We start from the raw sequence: 26,118 nt of genomic DNA on the forward strand, positions 1-26,118 counted from the left end.
ATTTGGGCGGCTAGCATATAAAGTTCGAAGTTCGGCACCCCCAATCCACCTTCAGTCATAGGACGTTGTAGTGTCCTCAATGACACTCTCCTTCGCCTGTCATTCCACAATCAGATCCCGTAGCAGGGAGTTCAATGGGTGGAACCATCTGGGGGCATAAGGACTGGGAGATTAACGAAAAAATAAAGAAGCCGGGGCAGCATAACCATTTTGGATAGTGTTAGAAATGGGGGTCTCTAGTTGGCAATGGCTGGCCACTGTCCAAGTGGGGACCCTTCTTCCTAAGTCAGAGTAAGCAGACTACACCCTTTGATAACCTCTGCTCAACCCTGTGGTAACGTAGCACGAGCAGCTAGGCTTATCTCAGAGGCAGTGTGTGAAGCGTTTATGACCATACACAGTAACACAGTGAAGAACACTACAAAGGGACGCCACACAAGTAGTTATAAAAAATAAGTATCTTTATAAATAGACTTAACACAAGACCAATAACAGTAAAAATCCACAATACTAGAAAATAGGGTTACTCTTAAAATGCTGCAAAAATAGTTCAAGGTGTGCAAAGAGGAGTTCAGTTCAAGGCAGTGGTCTCTGCGACACTTTTACTCACAAGATACCTGGATTCTGTAGCAAAGCAACAAAAATGTTGCTAAGGAGTTGTAGCGATGATTTTCCTTATGCTAACCAGCGATGCATTGAATCCTTGCCGCAAAGGAGGATGATGCGCTGGTTTGTGGGCAGGACAAAGCGACAAACTTCTGCACGCTAAGCCGGCGATGCGATAAAATCCGTGCCGCGAAGGGAGGATGATGCGCTGAGCCTGTTGCGTGTGCGATTTTGTTGCGATGAAAGAAAATGGCGCTCCGCAAGGGAGCGACGATCCTGGTGCGATGCGATGAAAATGGCGAACGCTCGGCGTCCGCTCTGCGATGTCGTGAAGCGATGAACTCAATGCGATGATCTTTGGTTAGCGAGCGTTTTGAGGCCCGCTAACATGCAATGCGATAATCTTCGGGTTAGCAAGCGTTTTCAGGCCCGCCGACAGGTGATGCAATGAACTTGGGTTAGCGAGCGTTTTGGGGCCCGCTAGCATGCAATGCGATAATCTTCGGGTTAGCAAGCGTTTACGGGCCCGCAGACAGGTGATGCGATGATCTCCGGTAGCGAGCACTCGGCGGCAGCAGAGCAGCGATTTTCCTTACGCTCTCCAGCTGCAGAGGCTCGCTAACGGGGGTTAGTGATGATTTTCAGCACTCTCTTCTCCACAGTAGAACTAGAGGCCCTGGAACTCACAGGAGCATCACCTGCAGATAGAAATCCTCGCAGGGAGGAAACAGGAGGCTGGTGGTGGAGTCTGATGTGCCTGAGACTCCTGTAGGAGGCTAACTCTCTTCTAGCCCTTGGGTGATTGCTGTAGCAAAAATAAAAGTTCCTTCAAAGTCCTTTTCCTCTTCTTCTAAGTCCAGTAGTAACCACTGCAGGCCAGTCCAAGAAACAGCACACAAGCACAAGGACAGTCCTTCTCCTGCAGATTCCTTCAGTTATACGGACAGAGGTTCTTCTTGTTGTCCAGGAGCAATACAAATTGTAGGGGTTGGGGCACAGATATTTATACCTCAAAAGTCTTTGTTCTCAGATGCTACAAGTCACTGAACCCAGCCAGAACCAGTTCTGCCCAGCCCTGGAGCACTTTGTTTACCAGGCTACATCCTTCTTTTCAGAAAGTGGGGGTCTGCCATCAGACGCACAGTGGGAGGTGGAGCGAGCATTCACCTTGCCAGGCACAGCCCTATTCAGGTCCAGGAGCTACCCCTCCCCTCCCCATACTCCAATGCAGATCTCTCTATTCAACCCAGGTCTGACTCAGCCTGCCCTGTCCCTCCAAACCCAGACAGCCAATACACATAACAGCAGAGCACACTGGAAGGCTTAGGCAAGAAAATACCTACTTTCTAAAAGTGGTATTTTCAAACAACAAATATAAAAATAAACGTCACTAAAAGATGTATTTTAATATTCTGAGCTCAGGCATACTAAATTCGTTTTTCTACCATGTTCTGTGGGTCAGTTAGGACTATAGAATGTAATAGCCAAACCTCCCATTCTGGCCTATGAAGAACAGGTAGCCTTACAGTAGTGAAAAACGAAATTGGGTGTAATCCACTACCAGGACATGCTACACACACCAGAGCATGTCCTACCTTACACATACAATGCACCCTACCATAGGGGTGGCTTACATGATGCCAAGGGAAGGTTCAGGGGCTGGGAAGTGGGTGCACTTCACAGCCAAGATGGCAGTTCTGGACTGCACACAGACACTGCAGTGGCAGGTCTGAGACACACTTTACAAGCTGCTTCTGTGGTTGGCGCAAACCAGCGCTGCAGGCCCACCAGCAGCATTTGGTTTACCAGCCCTGGGCACTCACAGGCCACGCTACTGAGGACTAACAGGTAAACCAAATAAGCCAATCATGGATATACCAATTCACATGTCAACTTTACACAGGGAGCATTCGCGCTGTGGCACTGAATGGCAGTAGCACAGCCCCCAGAGCATCTATTACCAGCAAAAACAGAGGAGACACAGCGAAAAATGGAAGGGAGACTCACGCCAATGGTGCCAGGTCTAACACGCGTCCCCTCCAGCTGAAATGTGGGGAGAACTACCCATCCCCTTGGAAGTTCTCATCACTAAGGCGGAAAAATCTGGACAGACCATCAGCATTGGCGTGTTCTGTACCAGGGCGATGTTCCACCGTGAAGTCCATACCCTGTAGGGAAATGGACCACCTTAACAACTTGGGATTCTCACCCCTCATCTGCATCAACCATCTGAGGGGCCTGTGGTCTGTCTGAACCCGGAAGTGAGTCCCAAACAGGTATGGTCTCAGCTTCTTCAGTGCTCAGACCACAGCAAATGCCTCACGCTCAATTGCACTCCACCTCTGTTCCCGTGGAAGTAACCTCCTACTGATGAAGGCTACAGGTTGGTCTAGTCTCTCCTCATTCATCTGTGAAAGAACAGCCCTCACCCCATGCTCTGAAGCGTCTGTTTGGACAATAAATTCCTTAGCAAAATTGGGCGCCTGGAGTACGAGTGCTGTACACATGGCAGTCTTGAGGGCAGCAAAAGCTTTCTGATAGGTGTCAGTCCAGTTCACAATCTTTGGCCGCTTCTTGGAAGTCAGCTCAGTCAAGGGTGCAACAATGTTGCCATACCCCTAGACAAACCTCCTGTAGTAACCCGTGAGTCCTAAGAAGGCCCTCACCTGGGTCTGGGTCCTTGGGGGCTCCCAAGCCAGGATGGTTTCAATCTTGGGCTGTAGGGGTGCCACCTGGCCAATCCCCACCTGGTGTCCCAAGTACACCATAGAACCCTGCCCAATCTGGCACTTACTGGCCTTGATTGTGAGGCCTGCTCTGCGCAGCGCCATCAACACTTCCCAGAGGTGGTGCAAGTGGTCCTCCCAGGAGGAACTAAACATTGCAATGTCATCCAGGTAGGCAGCACTGAAATCCTCCAGTCCAGCCAACACCTGGTTGACCAACCTCTGAAAGGTGGCAGGGGTATTCTTCATCCCAAAGGGCATCACACGGAACTGGTAGTGCCCATCTGGTGTGGAGAACACTGGCCTCTCCTTTGCCCCATCAGTCAAGGCGATCTGCCAGTACCCAGACGTTAGATCAAACGTGCTGAGGTACCGGGCAGCCCCTAACCGATCTATGGGCTCATCAGCTCTGGGGATGGGGTGCGCGTCGGTCCTCGTGACCAAATTGAGACCTCGGTAGTCCACACAGAACCTAAGTTTTGGAGTGTCACCAGGCGCTGCAGCTTTTGGTACCAAGACCACGGGGCTGGACCAGGGGCTGCTAGAGGACTCAATCACCCCTAGGGCAAACATTTTGGAGACCTCTTCCTTAATGTAGGCCCTTACCCTGTCAGTCACTCTGTAAGCCTTGTGCTTGACGGGAGGACTGTCCCCGGTGTCTACCTCATGGACGCACCAATCAGTGACACCAGGCACCAGGGAAAATAAATCAGAAAATTGCCCCAACAGCTGGTGGCAATCTTTCTGCTGCTCAGGGGTCAGTGTGGTGGAGAGGACCACACCCTCCACTGACCCATCCTTCTCTCCTGCACACAGGAGGTCAGGAAGAGGCTCACTCTTCTCCTCCATCCCTGCATCTGTGGCAAGAAGCATGCCCACTTCAGACCTCTCAAAGTGAGGCTTTAGGCGGTTCACATGCAGGACCCGTAAGGGGTTCCTGGGAGACTTAAAGTCCACCAAGTAGGTAACTGGACTTTTGCGCTCCACCACCTCAAATGGACCGGTCCACTTATCTTGGAGCGCACAAGGCTCCACTGGGGCCAGGACCCAAACCTTCTGACCAGGTTGAAATTCGACCAGAGTGGCATTCTGGTCATGCCAACGTTTCATCTCCTCCTGGCTGGCTTGCAGATTTGCCTCAGCAATCTTTCTGAAACCCGAGTCCGGTTCCTGAAGGCCAAGATGTAGCTAAATACATCTTGGGGAGGTTTCCTGGGAGATTGCTCCCAGCCTTCCTTGACCAGACTCAGAGGTCCTCTTACCGGATGGCCATAGAGCAGTTCAAAGGGACTGAACCCTAAGGACTTCTGTGGCATCTCACGGTATGCAAACAACAGGCATGGCAAGAGGACGTCCCACTTACGCCTCAGAGGCTCTTCTAGGCCCATGATCATGCCCTTCAAGGTCCGGTTGAACCTTTCAACCAGACCGTTACCTTGGGGGTGGTAAGGAGTGGTGAACTTGTAAGTTACCCCACACTCCTTCCACAAAGACTTCATATACTGGGAGATGAAGTTGGTCCCCTTGTCGCTCACCACCTCTCTGGGGAACTCCACACGGGAGAAGATCTCCATCAGTGCACGTCCCACCATGGGGGCCGTCACTGTCCTGAGCGGGATGGCTTCAGGGTGGTGGCATGGTCCACCAAGACCAGGATGTACCTGTTGCTCATGGCGGTCTTGGGGTCCAGAGGCCCCACAATGTCAATGCCCACTCGCTCGAATGGGGTACTCACACCTGGAAAGGGCTGGAGTGGGGCTTTGATCTTCCCCCCACTCTTCCCACTTGCCTGGCAAGTCTCACAGGTTCTACAATACGTATCTGAGCTCTTGCGCATCTGGGGCCAATAAAAGTGGGTGACCAGCCTCTCAAAGGTCTTGGTCTGCTCCAGATATCCTGCCAATGGAATGTCATGAGCCAACCCCAGTAGGAAGGCTCTGAAGCACTCGGGTACCACCAGCACACAGGCTGACCCCGACTCAGCAGCCTTAGGCTCGCTATACAGGAGACTGTTCTCCCAATAAATCAGATGTGAACCAGACATGTCACCTGCTGCCTGGGCTGCAGCCTGTCGCCGCATACCCTCAAGAGAAGGGCAAACTCTTTGCTGCTCACAAAACTCCTCCCTGGTGGGCCCTCCTTCCTGCTGCCAATGGGTCAGCTCAGGTAGGTCCCCCAGGTCGGCACTCTGCTCCCCGGTAGGCTCCAGGGCATCCCCCTCAGTGTCTGCTCCCTCTTGGGCCGTGGGAACCAAGGGGTCCGGCTTCCCGCGCCCCCTGCCCCTTCTCTCTAAGGCAGGGACCTGGGCCATACTCTCAGGCTCCAGGTCTTTCTCAACACCCTCTCTGGCTGCCATGGACCGAGTGGTAGCACACGCCCACTCAGGCAGACCCAACATTTCCAAGTGATATTTCCTCTCCACCGTAGCCCACGGTGAGTTCTCTAAATCATTGCCCAACAGACAGTCTACAGGCATGGCGGGCCTCACAGCCACCTGAAGAGTTCCTGAGACCACCCCCCACTCAAAGGGAACCTGAGCCACCTCACATTGGCTCTCTGAGTTGTCTGCGGACACTACTGGGTAGAACGCATGGGGAACAACCTGCTCTTTGGACACCAACCGGGAGCTGACAGCAGTTACACTGGCTCCTGTGTCCCTCAGAGCCTCCACTCTATGGCCATTGATGGTCAACCACTGCCTGTATTTCTTAGTGTTATCAGGCAGTGCAGGATTAGGGACCATCTCAAAGTCTCCTAGTGAGACAAGGGTCAATTCTACGGGATCCCACCCACCTTGGGCACCCATCTCCTCCCCTCCCAGGGCTACACTAGCAAGCTGGCGTGGAGGTGCACCGGGTGGTGCAGGAGCATCCCTCGGAGGACACTGTGGATCAAAGTATAGTGGCCCACTTGACCACACTTAAAACAAGTAAGGGGCCCCCTCTGAACAGGCCTACCTGTTGGGGGCACTGGCTTCTTATCCTGGGGAGGCTGGGACACCACTGCTTGGTTCCCTTGGGAATTACTTTGGGGCCCTTTGTGGAACTCCCTTGGTTTACCCCTGTCCCCCCCACCTCTCTGCTGGGGACCCTGCCCACCTTTGGCGAAGTCTCCCACTGGAACCTTGCGAACCCGGGTGCTCACCCAGCGGTCCGCCTCCTCAGCAAGCTTCCTAGGGTTAGTTAGCTTGCAATCTATCAGATGCTGGCGTAGCTCAGGAAAACAATTACTAGATAAATGCTCCCATGCAATCAAATCATACAGTTGCTCAAAAGTTTCTACTTTGCTACCTTTTACCCAGCTCTCCATTGCTCTGCAAAAAAAAGACTCATATTCAACCCACGTGGTACCCTCTAGCTTCTTGCAGGTTCTAAATCTCTGCCTATACATCTCAGGGGTGAAACCATAGCGGGTAATCAAAGCTTCCTTCATGTGGGCATAAACCATCCCACTTTCTGGGGGTAGGTCCAACAAGGTATTCCTCCCCTCACTCACAAAGCGTCCCCACAACCCCGCTCCCCAATCCTTCTCAGGGACTCGGTGGGACACCATAGCTAATTCCTAAGCGGCAAACCATTGCCCAATATCTTCACTTTTATGGAAATCCTTAATAACCTCTTTGTGTATATACACTCTACTCTCAGTATGCACTACTGTTATGCTGCCACCAGAGGGGGAGATCTATATACTCCTTGCTTTAATTTCCAACTCCCTCAAACTTCTCTCATGCTCAAGTTTCACTTTCATCATCTCAAATTCTAACTTCTTATTCTCTAGGTCCCTCTGACCATCCAATTTAAGCTTAGACATCTCCATATTATGCCGCCTAGCTCTCTCCCGGTCCTCCATCTCTTCTGGAGTCAGACCCCTTGAGGACACACTAGTGCCCGGGCTGGAAACTGCTTTATCCCCTACCAAATCTACCACTTCATCCTGCTGCTCTGCTCCATTCTCTCCCCCCTCCAAGGCTCTTCCATATTCCTAGGGGCATCCCTGTCTTCTAACCAGGCCTTCAGCGCCTTGTAATACTCTTCCCTTCTACTGAGACCTGTGATAGGGACTGTGAAGCGTTTGCAAAAAAATGTGAGCTGCTTGGCATTGTAGGTTTCTAATTTCTCTTCTTCCCAGGAGAGATCCTCAGAGGCATTGGATCTGGGCTTGCCCATTGTAGCAATAACTGGCAATAACAATCAAAAATAGAACAAAAACCTCAAAAACGTACGTGGTTATGTTATGGTCTGCACTCACTAATAGTGTACACTATAATTACTGTATGCAATCATAAATGCAAGTCCAGATCCTCACCGCTGACCACCAATGTTAGAAATGGGGGTCTCTAGTTGGCAATGGCTGGCCACTGTCCAAGTAGGGACCCTTCTTCCTAAGTCAGAGAAAGCAGACTACACCCTTTGATAACCCCTGCTGAACCCTGTGGTAACGTAGCACGAGCAGCTAGGCTTATCTCAGAGGCAGTGTGTGAAGCATTTATGACCATACACAGTAACACAGTGAAGAACACTACAAAGGGACACCACACAAGTAGTTATAAAAAATAGGTATCTTTATATATAGACTTAACACAAGACCAATAACAGTAAAAATCCACAATACTAGAAAATAGGGTTACTCTTAAAATGCTGCAAAAATAGTTCAAGGTGTGCAAAGAGGAGTTCAGTTCAAGGCAGTGGTCTCTGCGACCCTTTTACTCACAAGATACCTGGATTCTGTAGCAAAGCAACAAAAATGTCGCTAAGGAGTTGTAGCGATGATTTTCCTTACGCTAACCAGCAATGCGTTGAATCCATGCCGCAAGGGAGGATGATGTGCTGGTTTGTGGGCAGGACAAAGTAACAAACTTCTGCACGCTAAGCCGGTGATGCGATAAAATCCTTGCCGCGAAGGGAGGATGATGTGCTGGTTTGTGGGCAGGACAAAGTAACAAACTTCTGCACGCTAAGCCGGTGATGCGATAAAATCCTTGCCGCGAAGGGAGATTGATGCGCCGAATCTGTTGCGTGTGCGATCTTGCTGCGATGAAAGAAAATGGCGCTCCGCGAGGGAGCGACGATCCTGATGCGATGCGATGAAAATGGCGAACGCTCGGCATCCGCTCTGCGATGTCGTGAAGCGATGAACGCGATGCGATGATCTTTGGTTAGCGAGCGTTTTGAGGCCTGCTAACAGGTGATGCGATGAACTTGGGTTAGCGAGCATTTTGGGGCCCGCTAGCATGCAATGCGATAATCTTCGGGTTAGTGACCATTTTCGGGCCCGCAGACAGGTGATGCAATGATCACCGGTAGCGAGCACTCGGCAGCAGCAGAGCGACTATTTTCCTTACGCTCTCCAGCTGCAGCGGCTCGCTAACGGGGGTTAGCGACGATTTTCAGCACTCTCTTCTCCACAGTAGAACTAGAGGCCCTGGAACTCACAGGAGCCTCACCTGCAGATAGAAATCCTCGCTGGGAGGAAACAGGAGGCTGGTGGTGGAGTCTGATGTGCCTGAGACTCCTGCAGGAGGCTAACTCTCTTCTAGCCCTTGGGTGATTGCTGTAGCAAAAATAAAAGTTCCTTCAAAGTCCTTTTCCTCTTCTTCTAAGTCCAGTAGTAACCACTGCAGGCCAGTCCAAGAAACAGCACACAAGCACAAGGACAGTCCTTCTCCTGCAGATCCCTTCAGTTACACGGACAGAGGTTCTTCTTGTTGTCCAGGAGCAATACAAATTGTAGGGGTTGGGGATATTTATACCCCAAAAGTCTTTGTTCTCAGAAGCTACAAGTCACTGAACCCAGCCAGAACCAGTTCTGCCCAGCCCTGGAGAACTTTGTTTACCAGGCTACATCCTTCCTTTCAGTAAGAGGGGGTCTGCCATCAGACGCACAGTGGGAGGTGGAGCCAGCATTCACCTTGCCAGGCACAGCCCTATTTAGGTCCAGGAGCTACCCCTACCCATAGTCCAATGCAGATCTCTCTATTCAACCCAGGTCTGACTCAGCCTGCTCTGTCCCTCCAAACTCAGACAGCCAATACACATAACAGCAGAGCACACTGGAAGGCTTAGGCAAGAAAATACATACTTTCTAAAAGTGGTATTTTCAAACACAGAATATAAAAATAAACGTCACTAAAAGATGTATTTTAATATTCTGAGCTCAGGCATACTAAATTCGTTTTCTACCATGTTCTGTGGGTCAGTTAGGACTATAGAATGTAATAGCCAAACCTCCCATTCTGGCCTATGAAGAACAGGTAGCCTTACAGTAGTGAAAAACGAAATTGGGTGTAATCCACTACCAGGACATGCTACACACATCAGAGCATGTCCTACCTTACACATACAATGCACCCTACCATAGGGGTGGCTTACATGATGCCAAGGGAAGGTTCAGGGGCTGGGAAGTGGGTGCACTTCACAGCCAAGATGGCAGTTCTGAACTGCACACAGACACTGCAGTAGCAGGTCTGATACACACTTTACAAGCTGCTTCTGTGGGTGGCGCAAACCAGCGCTGCAGGCCCACCAGCAGCATTTGGTGTACCAGCCCTGGGCACACACAGGCCACGCTACTGGGGACTAACAGGTAAACCAAATAAGCCAATCATGGATATACCAATTCACATGTCAACTTTACACAGGGAGCATTCACGCTGCGGCTTTGAATGGCAGTGGCACAGCGCCCAGAGCATCTATTACCAGGAAAAACAGAGGAGACACAGCAAAAAATGGAAGGGAGACTCACGCCAATGGTGCCAGGTCTAACAGATAGGAACATTCTAACCATTATAGGCAATTGCAGGGTGTGCCAGAAAAGAACACAAGAGCTAAGGGATCGAGAATTCTGGTATCACTATGTCATTAAGGGGGCGCAGGTCTTGACTCATGTGCCTCAAATTGCCCTTGGCCTTCTTAACTGGGTAAATTGAGGTACTGCAGGGGTATACCCCTGGATATATGACTCCCTGCTCTACCAATGTCTGTGTAACTGGTGCGATGCACTCATGTGCTTCTTTAGATAGAGGGTACTGCCTTACCCTTAGTAGTATTGATCCTTCCATCAAGGTTATTCTGAATGGCTGTGCTGTGTGGGCGAGGCCTACATCGTGGGGGCCTTTGGTCCACAAATCACAGGGTACTGGTGCAAGGTCTTTGCCTTTAATAGGACCAGAAACAGTCTTTGGTATTGCAGACCTTGTCTCCAGCGTAGTACGCAATGGGATGCTATCTTGATAAGCTAACACTGACCTTGTGGGGTCATCGGAAAACAACTGGTCATCTGATATATCTTTTACTTTCATAATGGGGTCATGAAAGATGACACAGGCCCACCTCGCACAGGTGTAATCACTTGCCATCAACCATCCCACAGCAGGAAGATATCTCTACAGCTTCTACCTCTAGTATGAGACCTTTACCTGATACTTCAGAATTCAGCTTCTACGACCAGGAGCTCTGACTGCGGAATAGAAAGTTCCTTGACAATTCAATTAGCTTTCCTGTTAGTTCTTGTGTTTCTGCTATGATAGTTGTCACGTATCTGGGAGCACCAAAGTAGGAGCCGACGACACTTTCCTGATCCGCTCTGTGGAAACAGGAAGTCAGGCCGAGGGGAGGGGCCAAGGACCTCCGTGGAGCGTCAAAAGTGACAAAGGAAGTGACGCATCAGCTGCATTGTTGGAAGGAGAAATAGAAGAGGACAAAGCTGTGCGTCACGGACAACCGGAGGCAGGGGCAACCTGGGATGCATCCCGGAAGAACCCGAACAGCTGGAGAGTGGAATCCAGGAAGACTCATGGTCAGGAAAGACTGTGTAGTCACACGAGGGAAAGTCGATAATCCCTGTCTGCCGACTGGTTCATGCTCCTCGCCACGTCCCAGGAGGGGTGTGGCTTGACCAGGTGGGTGTACGGCTCCTAAGTCGAGTCTTTAAGGGAGCGAGCAAAGCACCAGAGGTTGGTGCGCGGGTTGGAGAATGGGACAAATTAGGCATTAATCATTGTGAGGTGACATTACCCTTGTCAATAAGAAAACATTTTTTGTTGTTCCTGTATTTTTGTTTCCCTGCCTTATTGCTTCAGGTAGTTGGAGTTCAGAGCTGACTCCATATCTGTTTCTTTTTGGTGTTTTCTTTTCATGTTTGTTGCTTCTTCTCCTGGAGAGTGGGTCCTCTCTTCAAAATACACCCCCTCTTCTCTACTAATCCCACTAAGCAACAAAAAGAAAGAAAAAGAAAAGCACCATTCTAACTCACCTGACTTATAAAAATCAAAGAGAATCAGTACCTTACCTGATATTCTTCTTTATACCGAGGGTACCGTCAGACAGGAGCTCCCAGGACGCTGCAAAAGAGAAGAAAGAAGACATTGGGTTGAAATCATACCTCTTTACCCTCCTCAATATTACGTTTTGATAATTGTATGATAAGAAAAACAGCATCATAAGTCTTATAATAACGTTGTGTGGTGACAAATATTCTGGAATGGCTCACAATAGTATACACTGCTCTAGTAAAGGCTGAGATGTCTATGGGCCTAGCCCTGACCTGGTCACGGTCTGGGGGGTGCGTGATCACTATCATGATGCGTGCACAAGACATTCCCGGCGTTGAACAGATCATTGTCCCATCCTCCTCAAAGTGGATGGACATGTTTAATTTTGCAATAAGATCATGTCCTCATACGTTTGCTGGAGCTGTGGGGGAGAATAAGAGACTGCTGTTAACCTACCTCCCCCCCTATCTCCATCTTCACAGGTTTGGTGAATGGAACCCTCATTACTGCCCGGAGAACCCATGTGTGTCTATTGATGAATCTAATCAGTGGGAGTCCACTGTCACGGATACAGGACCTAGTAGCCCCAGTGTCAATGAGAAAGCTGTACTCCCTGTCATTTATGGCTACCGTCACAGTGGGTTCTAAGTCTGGCCTGTGAGTTATCGATAGTACTGGACACATGAAACTACTCCAGGGGCAACTTCATTGAGCATATCCGCCCACATAATTTTGATGAAAGGGGTTTCCCACACTGCATTTGAGGCACAGGTTGCTGCACCAGCTGGAACTGTAATTGTTGTTGAGGCTTCAGCTGCGTTTGGGGCTGTGGAAGAAATATCACTTGGAAGCTCATGGCAGACTGCGCCACAATACGATTAGGTGGTACCATTCGTTGACCATATTTTACAGTAGTGGCATGTCTGTCCACTCCTGAGTTTGTTTTGCCTATTCTCCCCATTCTCTTGCTCGAGTATGCTAGTGGTGTTCGTAAGAAGAAGCGTCTGTCTGGCAGGTGCAAAAAGTCGCAATAATACACCGGGTGTGTCCTCCTTGATAAGGGCCAGGATCCGTAGTTCTGTGGTGAAGTACGTCTGGGCCAATCCGATCCGGTCAGTGACTTTTCGCACCTGCCAAACAGACGCTTCTTTTTACGAACACCACAATCATACTCGAGCAAGCTCGCATCACGCGTATCACAAGACACTGCAACAGGAAGCAAATTTCTCTTCACCGTCCCAGCAACTACGATCGCCCTGAAGAAGTTCATTGCTTAATGAACGAAACGCGTTGGCTGGAACTTTGTACTGTCGGATGACATTGAAAATAAAGGATTGATTTTGATACAACAAAAACAAGTGAACATAATTTATTGAAAAGACCACCTGGGTAGTGCACCACTCCAAATTTTGGTGTAGTTCTCTCGCTGCTTGGCAGCTGGCACCCAACGACGGCAGGTGCAGGAGTTGTATGTGCACACCAACTTGAACTATATTTGGAGAAACTATATCGGGAATATAGCAGGGAAGTGCGGCTATCCCGGTCCGCCGCGACTCGCCTTCTTCCAGGTAATGAGTTAATTCCTTGGGCAGGGGGGCGCTTCTGAGGAAGATCTCACTGTGGGGTGAACAACTGAGATAGGTTTTGTGAATTGTAAAACCAACTCCACTATTCTAAGTGAGGAAAGGTCCTGTTCAGAATCACCTGAAAGATAATTAAGGACTTTCCTATCAAGCCTATCTGTTATTTCTTCTATTGTATGTCTACCCAGAAAATAGCTATTTTGGTCCTCATCTATACTTTTTGATATTTCTTCTAAGCTCCAATCTGGAGGCTCTGTGGTTTGACTATAGAAATAATAATAATAATTTGGAGTATCAGTATTTGTTGTGGGGTTCATGACGCTACTTTACCCTATTGTAACACTGTAATGTGGAGGACAATTTCCTTGTATTTAATTATTAGGAAGCGTTCTCTTAGTTATCTGACAGGGGTACTACTGTCACATCAATGTATGTTGTCATGAGACCTAGCAGTGATGTATTGTGAATACCTAGATGCCCACAAATCTATGACATTGAAGGGTTATCAGATGGTATTGGCATTTGTAGGAAAGTAGGAGCTGCTTCTATGGTTACCCCCACTTTTAGCCTGGTGCTAAGCTGTTACTGACTAGTCTGACTGGGATCCTGCTAATCAGGATCCCAGGGTTTCTGCTTTCCCCCTAAATTATTGTGTTCAGTACTTAGGTACATTCCAGATTGGATGCTGGGGTACCCTTTTTTTTTTTAAACATCTGTTTTTATTAGTTTTTCCAAACACCAGTACAGAAATTCGGTACATTAACATACAAGCTCCCTGAGTATAACAGCAGTGCGTAGCGCACATAAAAGGTACATAGTTAGGTCGCAGCATGAAGAACTCCACCCAGCTGCGTTGAACCCCTAATGAGGCATAAATCTCAAACATTGATATGTGGGCTCGTCAGGATATCCCGGTGAGTCCCGCAGCCGAATCCACAGCTACTGTCCAAAAACAATAAGGAAACAAACATAGAAAACCTCGACCACCTCAAAAGTAGAGCAGCTCCACTGTTCCTATCGCTGTCCCTGCCCCCGTGTAGTCCCCCTCTCCCCCGATTGCATGTAGTGAGGAAACTGCGGCACATAATCGCGTGTTCAGGTGCGTATTCCCCCCTCGTTCAATGTAGGTGCGAGTTGTGTGTGAAACCCTACGAGGTCACTCCGACGGATCTCCTGCTGCCCGTCGTGGCGTCGACTCCCCCCCACCTGCTCATCCCTCCCATCCCCCTCCTCAGCATGCCTGAGCGCCTGAAGCAGCTCTTCCCACTGCGCGGCTATGGGCGTCTTCCTCAACCCCAGTGTCTCCTCCCGTCTAATGGCAGTTCCCTCCGCTCCGGCCCATGCAGCAAGTGAGCGCCCCCACGCCCGCAGATGGGGCGGGTCCTGTGCCTTCCACCTCCTGGTTATGAGGCGCTTTGCGACCGCGAGCCCTAAATCCAGAAACCTAGACGTCACCTTAGTTGTGTGCGTCCTGTGAAAGTGATGCAGTAGGTAGACCACCCAGTCAAATGATATATCCCTTCCCGTTATAGTATGCAGGGAGTCATGAACTGCACGCCAGTAGGAGTGCAATTTGCGGCAGCCCCACAGCATATGTATGAGGTCGGCCCCCCTGTTCAGCGCATCTAGGACACCTTGCGTCCGCGTGACGGTAGTAACTGTTAAGAACCGCGGGAGTAAGATATGCCCTATGTATAACGAATAATTGTATCTGTCGGAGGCACATGTTTCTAGGGATGCGCACCGGGCCTTTCAGTATGCGTTCCCAATCTTTATCTGTCAACTGCCTCCCCAGGTCCGCGTCCCATTTGTGCCTAAGCGGCTCTAGGGTAATCGCCGTGTGCGTCCTCAACGATGCCGCAAACCACCTAATCAGACGGCGGCCCCTTCCCAAGACGTGCAAGTACTGTATAGTAAGGTGCTGGCCGGGCTCCACGGCTATGTCCCCCCACCGAGCAATCAAAGTCCTAACTAAGGAGTGATAGGTCAGGAACTGTCCGGGCGGTAGTCCCCCCTCCTCCACCAGCAAGTCGCACGAAAGGAGCTCTCCGTCTCGGTACAGATCTCCTAGGGTCTGAATGTCTGCCTCTGGGCACTGTGTGAGCGCAAGGGAGGTAAGCGGTCCCACTCCACTGGGGTTGCCTTCCAATGGCAATGCTGGCGCGTACCGGTGCACGTGCCGAGTAAGGAATAGGCTTCTGCGGAAACATCGGTACGCCACCGCAAGGAGGAGCGGGGCTGGGATTGCACTTCTGGAGGCCGGGTGGAAGAGCACCAACAATTGCTCAAGTGTGCATGGTGGGCCCATGGACGCAGTGTCCTCGCGACACCTATCCGCGAACCAGCGCGCTATCCACTGCAATTGGGCTGCTAGGTAATAATGCTCAAAACAGGGTACAGCCAACCCTCCCTGGTCCGTAGAGAGGTATAGTTTCTTAAGGGACATCCTGTGTCGGCTATTCCCCCAGATGAAGTCCCTAAGGAGTTGCAACAGCTTGGCGAAGAAGGCCGCTGGGATGTAAAAAGGTAGTTTAGCGAAATAGTACAGGAGCCGTGGGAGGATTACCATTTTGGACAGCGCCACTCTGCCCGTGACCGTAAGCGGAAGCGTGTTCCAGAAGCGTTCTTGGGATTTAATGGCCCTGAAGGCCCTGCCAAGAATACCATCTATTAGGTCTGCCGGTAGACGGTAAATGCGGAGTCCTAAGTATCGGAAGGTGTCACCCCTCCACTGCACTCTGGTGCCATTTAAGACATATCCAGGGTCCTGCCGCCCCTCGCCGAACGCGTAAAGGTATGATTTTCTGGCGTTCACCCGGAGCCCCGAAAGGGCAGTAAAATCGTGCAGGATGTGGGCCAGCTGAGATGGAATGTCGTCGACGTCCCGTATATACGCCAACAGGTCGTCTGCATAAAGTGACACTTGATGTACAGCGTCCCCTAATGGTATGCCAGCCTCCGTCCGCTCTCGTAGAGCTGCTGCCATGGGCTCCATCGCCAGAGCGAACAGGAGCGGCGACAGTGGACATCCCGGATGGGTTCCCCTGCAGATCGGTATGGCGTCGGATATATACGGCCCCAGTCGCACCCGCACCTTAGGATCTTTATAGAGGAGACCTACCAGTTGTAGGAACCCCAAGCCAAGGTCGAATCTCAGCAGAAGTGCCGAAAGATACCTCCATTCCAGGCAATCAAATGCCTTTTCCAGATCTAGTATTAGGCAGCCTGCCCTGGGCCACTCCCGTGTACTGTCTGCCGCCACCCTAAAAAATCTCCTCAGGTTCAAGGACGTACTGCGCTTTGGCACAAATCCATTCTGGTCTGTGTGGACTAAGTGTGCAACCACTGGCGCCAAACGCTCCGCTAGCACCTTAGCTACGATTTTACAGTCAGTGTTAAGGAGCGCCAGCGGGCGGTAAGAGCATAGGTCCGTAGAGTACCGGTCCGGCTTGGGTAGAGACACCAAATAGGCCTTACTCATCGAGGGAGGTAGTGCGCCTGCCTCAGCCGCCGTCCTATATACCTTGAGGAGGTGCGGCACCAGATGTTCACGATAGGCTTTATAGAACTCCGTAGGCAGCACGTCGGGGTCCGGAGTTTTTCCAGATGCCATTGAGGATATGGCGTCTCCTATCTCTTCCAATGTAAGAGGACAGTTGAGGGCCTCCACCAGTTCTGCAGTGACCGTAGGCAGTTGCGCCTGTCCAAAAAACCGCTCGAGATCATCCCCCGAGCAGTGTCCCTGCGCACGGTACAGTTGTGCATAATGGTCTGTCATGACCCTATGAATGTCCCGGTGGGTGCACATAAGCTCTCCCTCCGGCGTACGTATCGCCGCGACTGGGGCTCGGGTGGTCTCCTGTTTCAAGAGCCAGGCGAGTAGCCGACCTGCCCTGTCAGCCGATGTGTGCGTGCGGGCAGTGTGTGCCGCATAATTCAGACACCTCAGGCGCTCCAGGAGCTCAGCATGATCGGCGCGCAGTTCTGCCAACTGTTGTGCTCGTGCACCGCCCCCCTCCCCCTCCCGCTCATGTTGCAGCAGCCGGGATTCGAGACGGGTGAGCGACCCCGCTATCTGCCTCCGCATATTCCATGTGGTCCCTAAACAATGACTGTGAATCACTACTTTAAGCGCATCCCATTCCACCCGCGCGTCGGTCGCTGGGCCCTCATTGAGTTCGTAATAGGAGAGGAGCGCGTTTTCCACTGAAGAGCGGAAGTCCGGATCTTCCAGCGCCGTAGGCTGGAGTCGCCACGTGGGTATGGGAGGACGACCCGCTTCCCAGCTAAGTCGGAGCCTCAGGGGGTTATGATCAGAGTGTGTGCGCCCCAAATATTCTGCGCTCTCCACCAGCGGCAGCAGCGCCGGGGATCCCACTATCCTATCCAACCGCACATGTAGGTCATGCGTAGGTGAATAATAGGAATAGATTCGATCTGTGGGGCACCGAGTACGCCAAATATCCAGTACCCCCCATTGTGAGAGCCAGTCGACCAACGCTCGGGCCGTGGAGGCAGCGGCCGCCGCACGGAGCGGATGGAACGACCTGTCCAGATGCACATCTAAGACAGAGTTAAAGTCCCCTCCAATCAGCCAGGGGAGTCCGGCGTACGGCGTTACTGCCAGCGACAGACGTGCGAGGAAGGGTATTTGGTCAACGTTCGGGGCATAGATCGAAGCCAGTAATACAGATTGGCCATTCAGCGTTCCCCTTACCAATGTGTACCTACCCTCAGTGTCCGCAGACACATCTTCGCTAACAAACGGGACGCCCGCTCTGACCCACACAAGGGTACCCCTGGCATGTGCCGAGTACACCGTGCCATACACCTGGCCTCTCCAGCGCCGTCGCAACTTCTCTAACTCGGACTGTGTCATGTGCGTCTCCTGTAATAGTGCGATGCCGGCTGAGTGTCGCTGTAAGTAGGCAAAAACGGAGTACCTCCGCGCGGGAGTGTGCATACCCCGTATGTTCCACGTAATAATGTTAACACGTGTCATGGCGCAGCTGTGTTGTGTCGGGGGGGACCGGGCTCGGGGTTGGTGGCAGCCAGTTTGCGCTGCAGTGAAGGAAGGGAGCTGTGATCTGAGGTAACAATATCAACATAACAATAACAAGTATTTAACGGCTGGGGCGAATCGTCTAAACTTACGTAACCCTACGCGGGTGAAAACTAGGTCAGGGTGTGACCTGGGGGAAGTGGCGTGTGGATGAATGCTCGCCGCCGTTGTCCCCGTGTGCCATCCAAGTGTGGTGTGCCACTAAGGAGTGTTACCCAGTGGTGAGTGGTGCGACTAGTGTGAAGACCCATCCTGAACGAGCGGCTGTGACCACAACAGTTCCCTCTCCCAGGTCGGTAGGACCACTAGGCTAGTTCCAGGGCCCAGGCTCTCCCTCCACCCCCCCATGGACATCGGGCAACCTCAAGATACTTGCACAAGCGATAGTCCTCAGGCCATCTCTCAGTCCAGGATACCATCCGCAGTCTGTGGGGTAACCACCGGCCCACCGAAAGCTTCAGAGAGGGATGTCGTCGGAGACGTTGACCCGCTCACTAGCACCTCGGGCCGCACCTCCTGGTCCGATGAGTCCATCTGACTCGGACTGGCCAGTGTCGTGGCCGCCTGCAGCACATTCCGACGCTCTTGTCGCATTTTCTCCGGCGTTGGAGCTACTGACCGCGCCGGCATCTCGCGTGTTGTTCTACATCGTTTACGACGCCTGTCTCCTCTACTGGGGCGAGCTCCGTCGCCCGGGTCAGCCGGCCTCTGCCCAGTCCATAGTCCCTTCTCCTCTAGCCAGTTACAGACCTCCGCTGGGGAGTCAAAATAGTGAGTCTTTCCTTTATCAACCACACGCAACTTAGCAGGGAACAGCAGCGAGTACGGCAGCGCCAGCTCGCGAAGCTGGCGTTTCACTGCCATGTAATTATTTCTGCGGCGCTGCACCAGCGCGGTGTAATCCAGGAAAAGCATCACTTGACTGCCGCTCACCGAAAGACCATTCATGTTACGGATCTCTCTGAGGATGGCGTCCCGGTCTCTATAGTTCAGCAGCTTGAACAGGAATGGGCGCGGCCAGGCTCCCGGAGGCGGCCTTTGGGCAGGCACACGATGAGCTCTTTCCAACGCGAAGTGGGTCGACAGCTTCCCAGGCGGCATGACTGCACGCAGCCAGTCCTCCACGTATTGCTCCGGGTTTCGCCCTTCTTCTCCCTCCGGCAGGCCCACGGCGCGGACATTATTGCGGTGGGAGCGCCCTTCTGCATCCTCCGCCCTGTCTTCTAAAGCGTGGATACGATCCAACATGTCTTGTAGAGCAGCAGCGTGACTGCGAGCGACCGGCTGAAGCTCCGTCAGCGTCTGCCCCTGGGCGGCAACCGTGTCCGCCAATCTGCGGTGGTCTGCATGAAGGAGCGTGAAGTCCGAGGTGACCTTATCAATGCGATTCTCCAGTGACGTCCTAGTGTGCTCCAAGGTTGTCCCTATTCTCTCCACTGCGGCCAGCACAGAGTCCATCTTGGCCGCCAGCGCCGCGGACAATGTCGGACCCTCCTCCATCCCCTCATGATGGCGGGCACGATCAGGAGTCGGTGCCTGCTGTGGGCCCTGCTGCAGCCTGGCGCGCATGCGGCCCATCACTAGTTGCAGCGCCGTGGGCATCCGCCACCAATCGCCTGAAGACTAGTTGCACCCGCGACGTCCTCTCACCAACCGCTCCAGGACAGCCGCCGCCAGACCGCAGCCGGCACCCATCCGGCCAGCGCCCCCAGGGAAGGCCCACCAGGTCTATCGGCACAGGATTTGCCACACTCGTCCAGCCGCAGGCAGAGTTCATCAGTGGAGTCCGCAACGGGTTCCAGAAGGCGGCTCGCCTCCTCGTGCGCCCCCCGGCACCACTTCCTCGTTCAGGGACCACGGTCCAGTCCCCCTGGCCTGCAGTCGCGGTATCGCACCCAGTGGGAGCCAGGCGAGGCAGCGCACCTCAGTACGCAGAAGGCAATTACCTCCTGGGGCGGCTAGCAGCAGCCAGGCAGGGTCTCCTCAGGCAGGGGCACTGGCGCCCCCCCACAGGGTGGATCTCCAGGTGTACCCTCGCCCTCCGCCAACTTCACTTCACCACAGGCGCCGGTCCCCCAACTTCTCGCCGCGCACAACCAACAGTTCCCTGCGCAGGCCCAGCGCCCACGGCGGTGCCCTGGGACAACAACGCTCCCCGCCGACTCTCTCCTTCAGTCTGAAGCACAGTGGCGACGGGCCCACCTCCTTATGTGTCCCACGGTGTCAGAGGTCCACATGCTCCCCTCTCAGCCCCACTGTCCTCCCCGCACTTAGCTGGCAGCGCCGGGCACCCACAGGGGGCCACCCTCACCCGTTCCTTCTCGTGTGGCGAAGGGGGCCGTCCACCGCCTCTCCCGCCACGATGCAGTCGCCTCCGAAGCTTCCCAGGCTGTGTCGCCGTGTGGTGCGCAGTCTCAGCGGGCAGGTCCCAATATGGCCGCCGCCACTCGGGTCTCACGTCTCCCCTCTGCCCCCAGCGCCAGTCCAATGTGTCTGCTTCCCGGTGTTGAAAATTAAAACAGCGATATGATTAAGCATTCACTAAAGACATGAATTCTCTCTAGTTAAAACATGTTTCTTGTCTTATGTTAACTAATGTCCGGACTCCATTTTGTATTGTCATGTCTCCACGTGCTTTGCATGCGAAGAGTCCTACCTTTTCGCTAGTTGTTCTTGTAATCTGCCTAGTAACAGTCTAAAAATAGCTCCCTTGTCCGTCTGGCGCATGTCCAGACTTGACCACATCTGTTACCAGTTAGTCCTTGTTTGACCATGTTTTCGCGGGCTCAGGAAATTGTTAACTCCGCCCACATATTTATCCTGTATCGAAAATGTCCATAAATGGTAATGAATTTTGCTCTATGTTGTATCCACCCACTTATGAGCCCCTCTGTTGTGTATAAAAGGGGACCACGTACGCAAGTTCTTTGTGCTACTCTATGCAATACTGAAGAGTGTTGTGTAGGTTGTAGGACCACCCTTAAGGGTTAATAAACTCTGTCTTTGTATTTGCAGTTTCCGTGCCAACTTCCTTCTAGCTTTTGTTACAGGAGAGCGAACCCTTGTATTCTGCGGGCCTAGCTGGGGCCTGTACTCATCAATTGGCGCCCGTCACGTGGGGCTCATCGGCGACTCGGATGCTCGAAGGACTGGTCGTAACGAAGGTGAGGAATTTGGCCGGGGATGTGATCACTGCCAGCGGCGTCTTTTAGTCCTGGCATCCCGAGGTTTTCTTCCTTCCCTTCCGAGCTGACCATCTGGGTGGCGCCGGTCCTTGACTGAGACCTCTTCTGTCGGTTTGCCGTGTGACAGCCGTTTGGGCGAATTTTGGAACTTGGCAGTTGGAATCTGGACACTCTTGATTGGTAAGAACCGTTGTACGGTACTTGCTCCGAGTTTTGAAGCCTGGGTTGGCTATTTGAGTTTGATTTGTGATGACCGGTCATATTTTGTATTGATTACTGTGAGAATATATGCGTTGCAACACATATAGGCAGGTAATGTGGAGATATTTCTCCGGAGTTGTTTAAATCTGAACGGCGCAAAGTTTAAGTGCCATTTTTGATAATACTGCATATTTTGCATTATTTTTTAGCATGCCTGCTTTTAGCGCACTCCGTAAGTGGTGCTGCTGCTTTGGAAACCGGTTAAATCTTGAGGAATCCGCTCCAGCCCCCCCAGAGGGGACTCCTAATAGGGATATGTATGTGAAACATGGTCTTTCCTCTATCATGTACAGCACAGTGTGGAGGAAATACACCAAAAAGGATCCTGAGTTACGATGGCCTTTGTATGGATCGTTTGATATGCGTAAGATTGAGTATGTGGAACAGTGAATGTGTAAACGGCGTGCTCGGCAAGACATGTTTGAATGTATACGGTTATGGGTGAAGGAAGTGCGTGAGCGAGAGAAACGCGAGAAAGCGCTGATTGATAAAGAGCAACGGAAAAATGATCATGTGAGAGCACAGGAAGCGAAGCGTCAGGAGGAAAGAGAACTGGCGGAGAGACAAGAGAAAGAGCGTAGGTTGCAAGTCTCAGGTCAATATGCTGTCCGCCAGCCACTTTATCCTGTTCTTACTAATCTCGAAGATGATTTTCATTTATTAGATCGCTCTCCGCCCCCTTATGTTGGTGCGTCTGCCCCGAGGTCACAGGATTCTGGATCGGTTTCGGATAAGGTAGACACGCGGTCCATGTTATCAACTGATCGTATGGGTGAGCTTCGGAAAATTTATTTTCGTGTGCTTAAAGGCAAGCTATCTCTTACTGAATTATTGGAATTTTTGGAAAGTTGGCAGGATAGAGAGAAGTTGTATTTTGCTGAAACTTTTTCTGAGGAAGTGATTACTGCCTTTCGGAAATATTCTGACGTTTTTGAGCCTGATGATGTAGTATCAGATTCTAAAGCATTACGTAACGGTGTCTTTTCTCCCTCCAAGGTACCCGATGCGGTTCGACGGCTGTTTACATTGCGGGACGCGATGCTTAAACTTAAAGAGAAAGCGCGCCAAAAGACAGGGGAGAAGGAGCAATCGGATTCACACGCCGGCGGGAAACAATCGTCTACCTCCCATTCAGATAAGCGCGAACTAGTGCATGCTAAACCGATGCGAGAGGCGGCACCTTTGTATGTTCCTCCTAAAGGAGCAGGAACTAGTCTAGACATGTCTTCCCCCGATGCTAGGGGATATTTTGTGTATAATTGGGTTTATACTCCCTGGCATAGGACTGATGTTATGGCATTAAAGAATGCATTGCCTGACCCCCGCAAGAACCCAGCGGCCTTTTACGAAGAGGTCGAAGGGGCCTTGAATTCTTGTACTATGACTTTAGCAGATATAGATTTGTTCTTTGGGCTCATTTTACCACCGGATATGTGGCGATCTGTGTGGAAGGTGGATGATCAAACCGCTTTTAAGGCTAAGTGGTCTGAGATCGAGGATGAGGATAGGGAGAGAAAACCCGCACAAAAACCGCCCCAGCTTATTCTAGATCTTCCTGCTGCTATCTTGACCAAGTTGAAAACAATTATTCCCCCTAAAAAGATTGACTGGAATATGTTAGCCTCATGTAAACAGAAGGTTGATGAATCAGTTTCAGACTTCTTTACGCGCTTTGAGGAAACATTTCACGATTTCAGTGGTCAGTCGCTTACGGATGATACGGGTCGACACCTTTTTGTTGATAAATATGTGGCGAATTTATTACCGGGAATAGCAGCTCGATTAAAGGCGAGTGAAAGTTCTTGGTCCACCTCGTCTCCGGCATCCCTCCTGACTATGGCTCAGTATTATGAGCGTCAGGAACAAGAAGCGAAGGGGAATGAGGAGAAGAAATCGAAAGATTTGAAAACTAAGGTGATGCTAGCACAAGTGTATGGTCCGCCTCGTCGGGGTGTTGAAAGAGGTAGAGGAGGATTTTATGGTCCCCCTTCGGGTCGGTCAGATGTAAGTAGAAATCAATGTGCGTATTGTAAACAGCTGGGTCATTGGGCCAGGGATTGTCCGGTGCTATATGCACCCCGTCAGGGACGTGGTCAGGGACCGTCGAGAGGTAGAGGGGGCTTTTCAAATTTCAGAGGGAATTCCAATGATCGTGCTCGCTTTGAGCCTAACGTGCAGCAACGAGATAGACCTAATGTGTTCGATCGGCAAAATCAGTATCAAATGTCTGGGAATGACCGTTCTGGGTACCATGATTCGCAGCATGCGTAGGATTGCGTTGGATGGGGGTTGGAATCAGTTGAAGTGCCGGTCGATCAGAGGGGTCCTTATGTTTCAGCAAATGTTCTGGGTTCTACTGATCAGTTCCTAGTTGATACAGGAGCTACTCGCAGTGCGCTGTCCAAACAATTGGTTCCGAGGGCTCCCCCATCTGGCTTAATGGTTACATCGGTAGGGTTTGATGGTACACTCTCTCGAAGCCCTCTATCCCGACCCCTTGCATTTCGTGTTGAACACCTTTCTGCACCTTGTCCGTTTTTGCTTGCCCCGAACACGCCTGACAACATTATGGGTCTTGATATGCTTAAGCACTTCCGAGCTACGATCCGCTGCTCCCCTGCTGGAGTACGTGTGATATTAAATGATAATCACCCTATGGCAGAACGGATGTGTGTGGTTGCAGAGGATGCTGTATTAGCTTCTCTCCCTCGTACTTTGTGGGCCACTTCGGATACTGATGTGGGGCAGATGGTGATTCCGCCTGTCCACATTAGTGTCCAGGAGGGTGCGGTGTTACCGCGCCTCCCTCAGTATCGTATTTCCCAGGAGGGGGAGGAGGCACTCATACAGATTGTGCAGGATTTAATTAAGGTGGGAGTAGTGGAGGAAGTTCCCTACAACATCTACAACAGTCCTATTTTACCCATTTTGAAGAAAGATACCGATACTAGGGTTTATCGTTTTATTATTGACTTAAGGGAGGTGAATAAGATAGTGATACCTCAGTATCCAGTGGTTTCTGATATCACGACGTTACTTACTCTGGTCCCACCAACGGCGACCACATTTTCAGTTATCGATTTGAAAAATGCTTTCTTCTCAATTCCTATTCATCCTGATAGCCGGTACCTCTTCGCCTTTACTTTGAATAATAGGTGTTATAGATTTTGTAGAGTCCCTCAGGGTTATACAGAGAGTCCTAGTATTTACAGTCAAGCATTGAAAAGACAATTGGATTCCTTTGTTCTGCCTGAGGGTGTCGCCCTTATACAATATGTCGATGACATCTTGTTGGCGGCCGACACTTCTGAGTTGTGTGAGCAGTTTACGTTATCTTTGCTTTCCTTTTTGGCGTCTCACAATCACAAAGTGTTGAAGAAGAAATTGCAATTGTGTAGACCAAAGGTGACTTATTTGGGTCACCTTTTGTCTAAGGAGGGGCGTGCAATCACACCAGATCGTATTCAAGCAATTTTGGACACGCCAGTACCTTCCACACAGAAGGACGTGCGTGCATTTTTGGGTCTTGCGTCTTTCTGTAGGCAATGGATATTGGGGTTCTCACACATAGCTAAGCCATTGTTAGCACTTTTGACAAAAGATACCCCAATTCCTCTTCCCTGGTCAAATGAGTGTGAAATTGCCTTTCAGCAATTGCGACAAGCCCTTTGTTCAGCACCAGTGTTAGGGACCCCTGATTATACGAAGCCCTTTACATTGTATGTACATGAGAAAGATGGATGCGCATTATCAGTTTTAGTGCAGATGCACGGCGACAAGCAGCGCCCTTGTGCATATTTTTCGGCTGTACTTGATCCTGTTGCCCGAGCATTGCCTGGTTGTTTTCGCTCGGTTGCAGCGACAGCTGTGTCAATACGCCAAAGCGAGGGAATTGTGTTATCTCATAAGCTGTTGGTATTAGTCCCCCATGCTGTTGATGCTCTGCTTAATCAGACAAAGACGTAGCACTTGACCAGTGCTCGTTTAACGGGATATGAGTTGACGCTTTTGGCTCCTCATATTACGTTAAAGAGGTGTGCGACGTTAAATCCAGCCACATTGTTGCCGTTCCCGGAAACTCAGTCTGAAGCACGAAAAGCACATGACTGCATTCTTGTGACTGAGGAACAGACAAAGGGTCGTATTGATCTCCAGGATACGCCCTTTACAGATGTAGATGGAGAACTGTGGGTGGACGGATCATGCCTGAAGCTACCAGATGGTACGACTTCTGCAGCGTATGCAATTACCACATTACAAACAATAGTGGAGACAGCACGCATACCGCAGAAATCAGCTCAGGCAGCGGAACTGATAGCATTAACACGAGCATGTGAGCTCAGTACAGGATTGTGTGTGAATGTTTATACAGATAGCCGCTATGCCTTCGGAGTAGCGCACGATTTCGGCCTACTCTGGAAGGAGA

The 26,118-nt window shown here is 51.2% G+C and overlaps 1 long non-coding RNA gene across 2 annotated transcripts in view; it reads left to right on the forward strand.

The window, feature by feature from the left end:
• Positions 1 to 11,007: 11,007 nt before the first annotated feature.
• The window catches only part of LOC146796200 (uncharacterized), a 156,710-nt gene continuing 141,599 nt past the window's right edge, over positions 11,008 to 26,118 (forward strand). For both annotated transcript variants that reach the window (XR_014969902.1, XR_014969901.1), the window contains exon 1: positions 11,008 to 11,229. This is a non-coding gene — a long non-coding RNA (uncharacterized LOC146796200). The remainder of the gene's footprint in view (positions 11,230 to 26,118) is intronic.

The sequence above is a fragment of the Triturus cristatus genome, chromosome 10 (genome assembly GCF_964204655.1).
Source record: "Triturus cristatus chromosome 10, aTriCri1.1, whole genome shotgun sequence".
Lineage (NCBI taxonomy): Eukaryota > Metazoa > Chordata > Amphibia > Caudata > Salamandridae > Triturus > Triturus cristatus.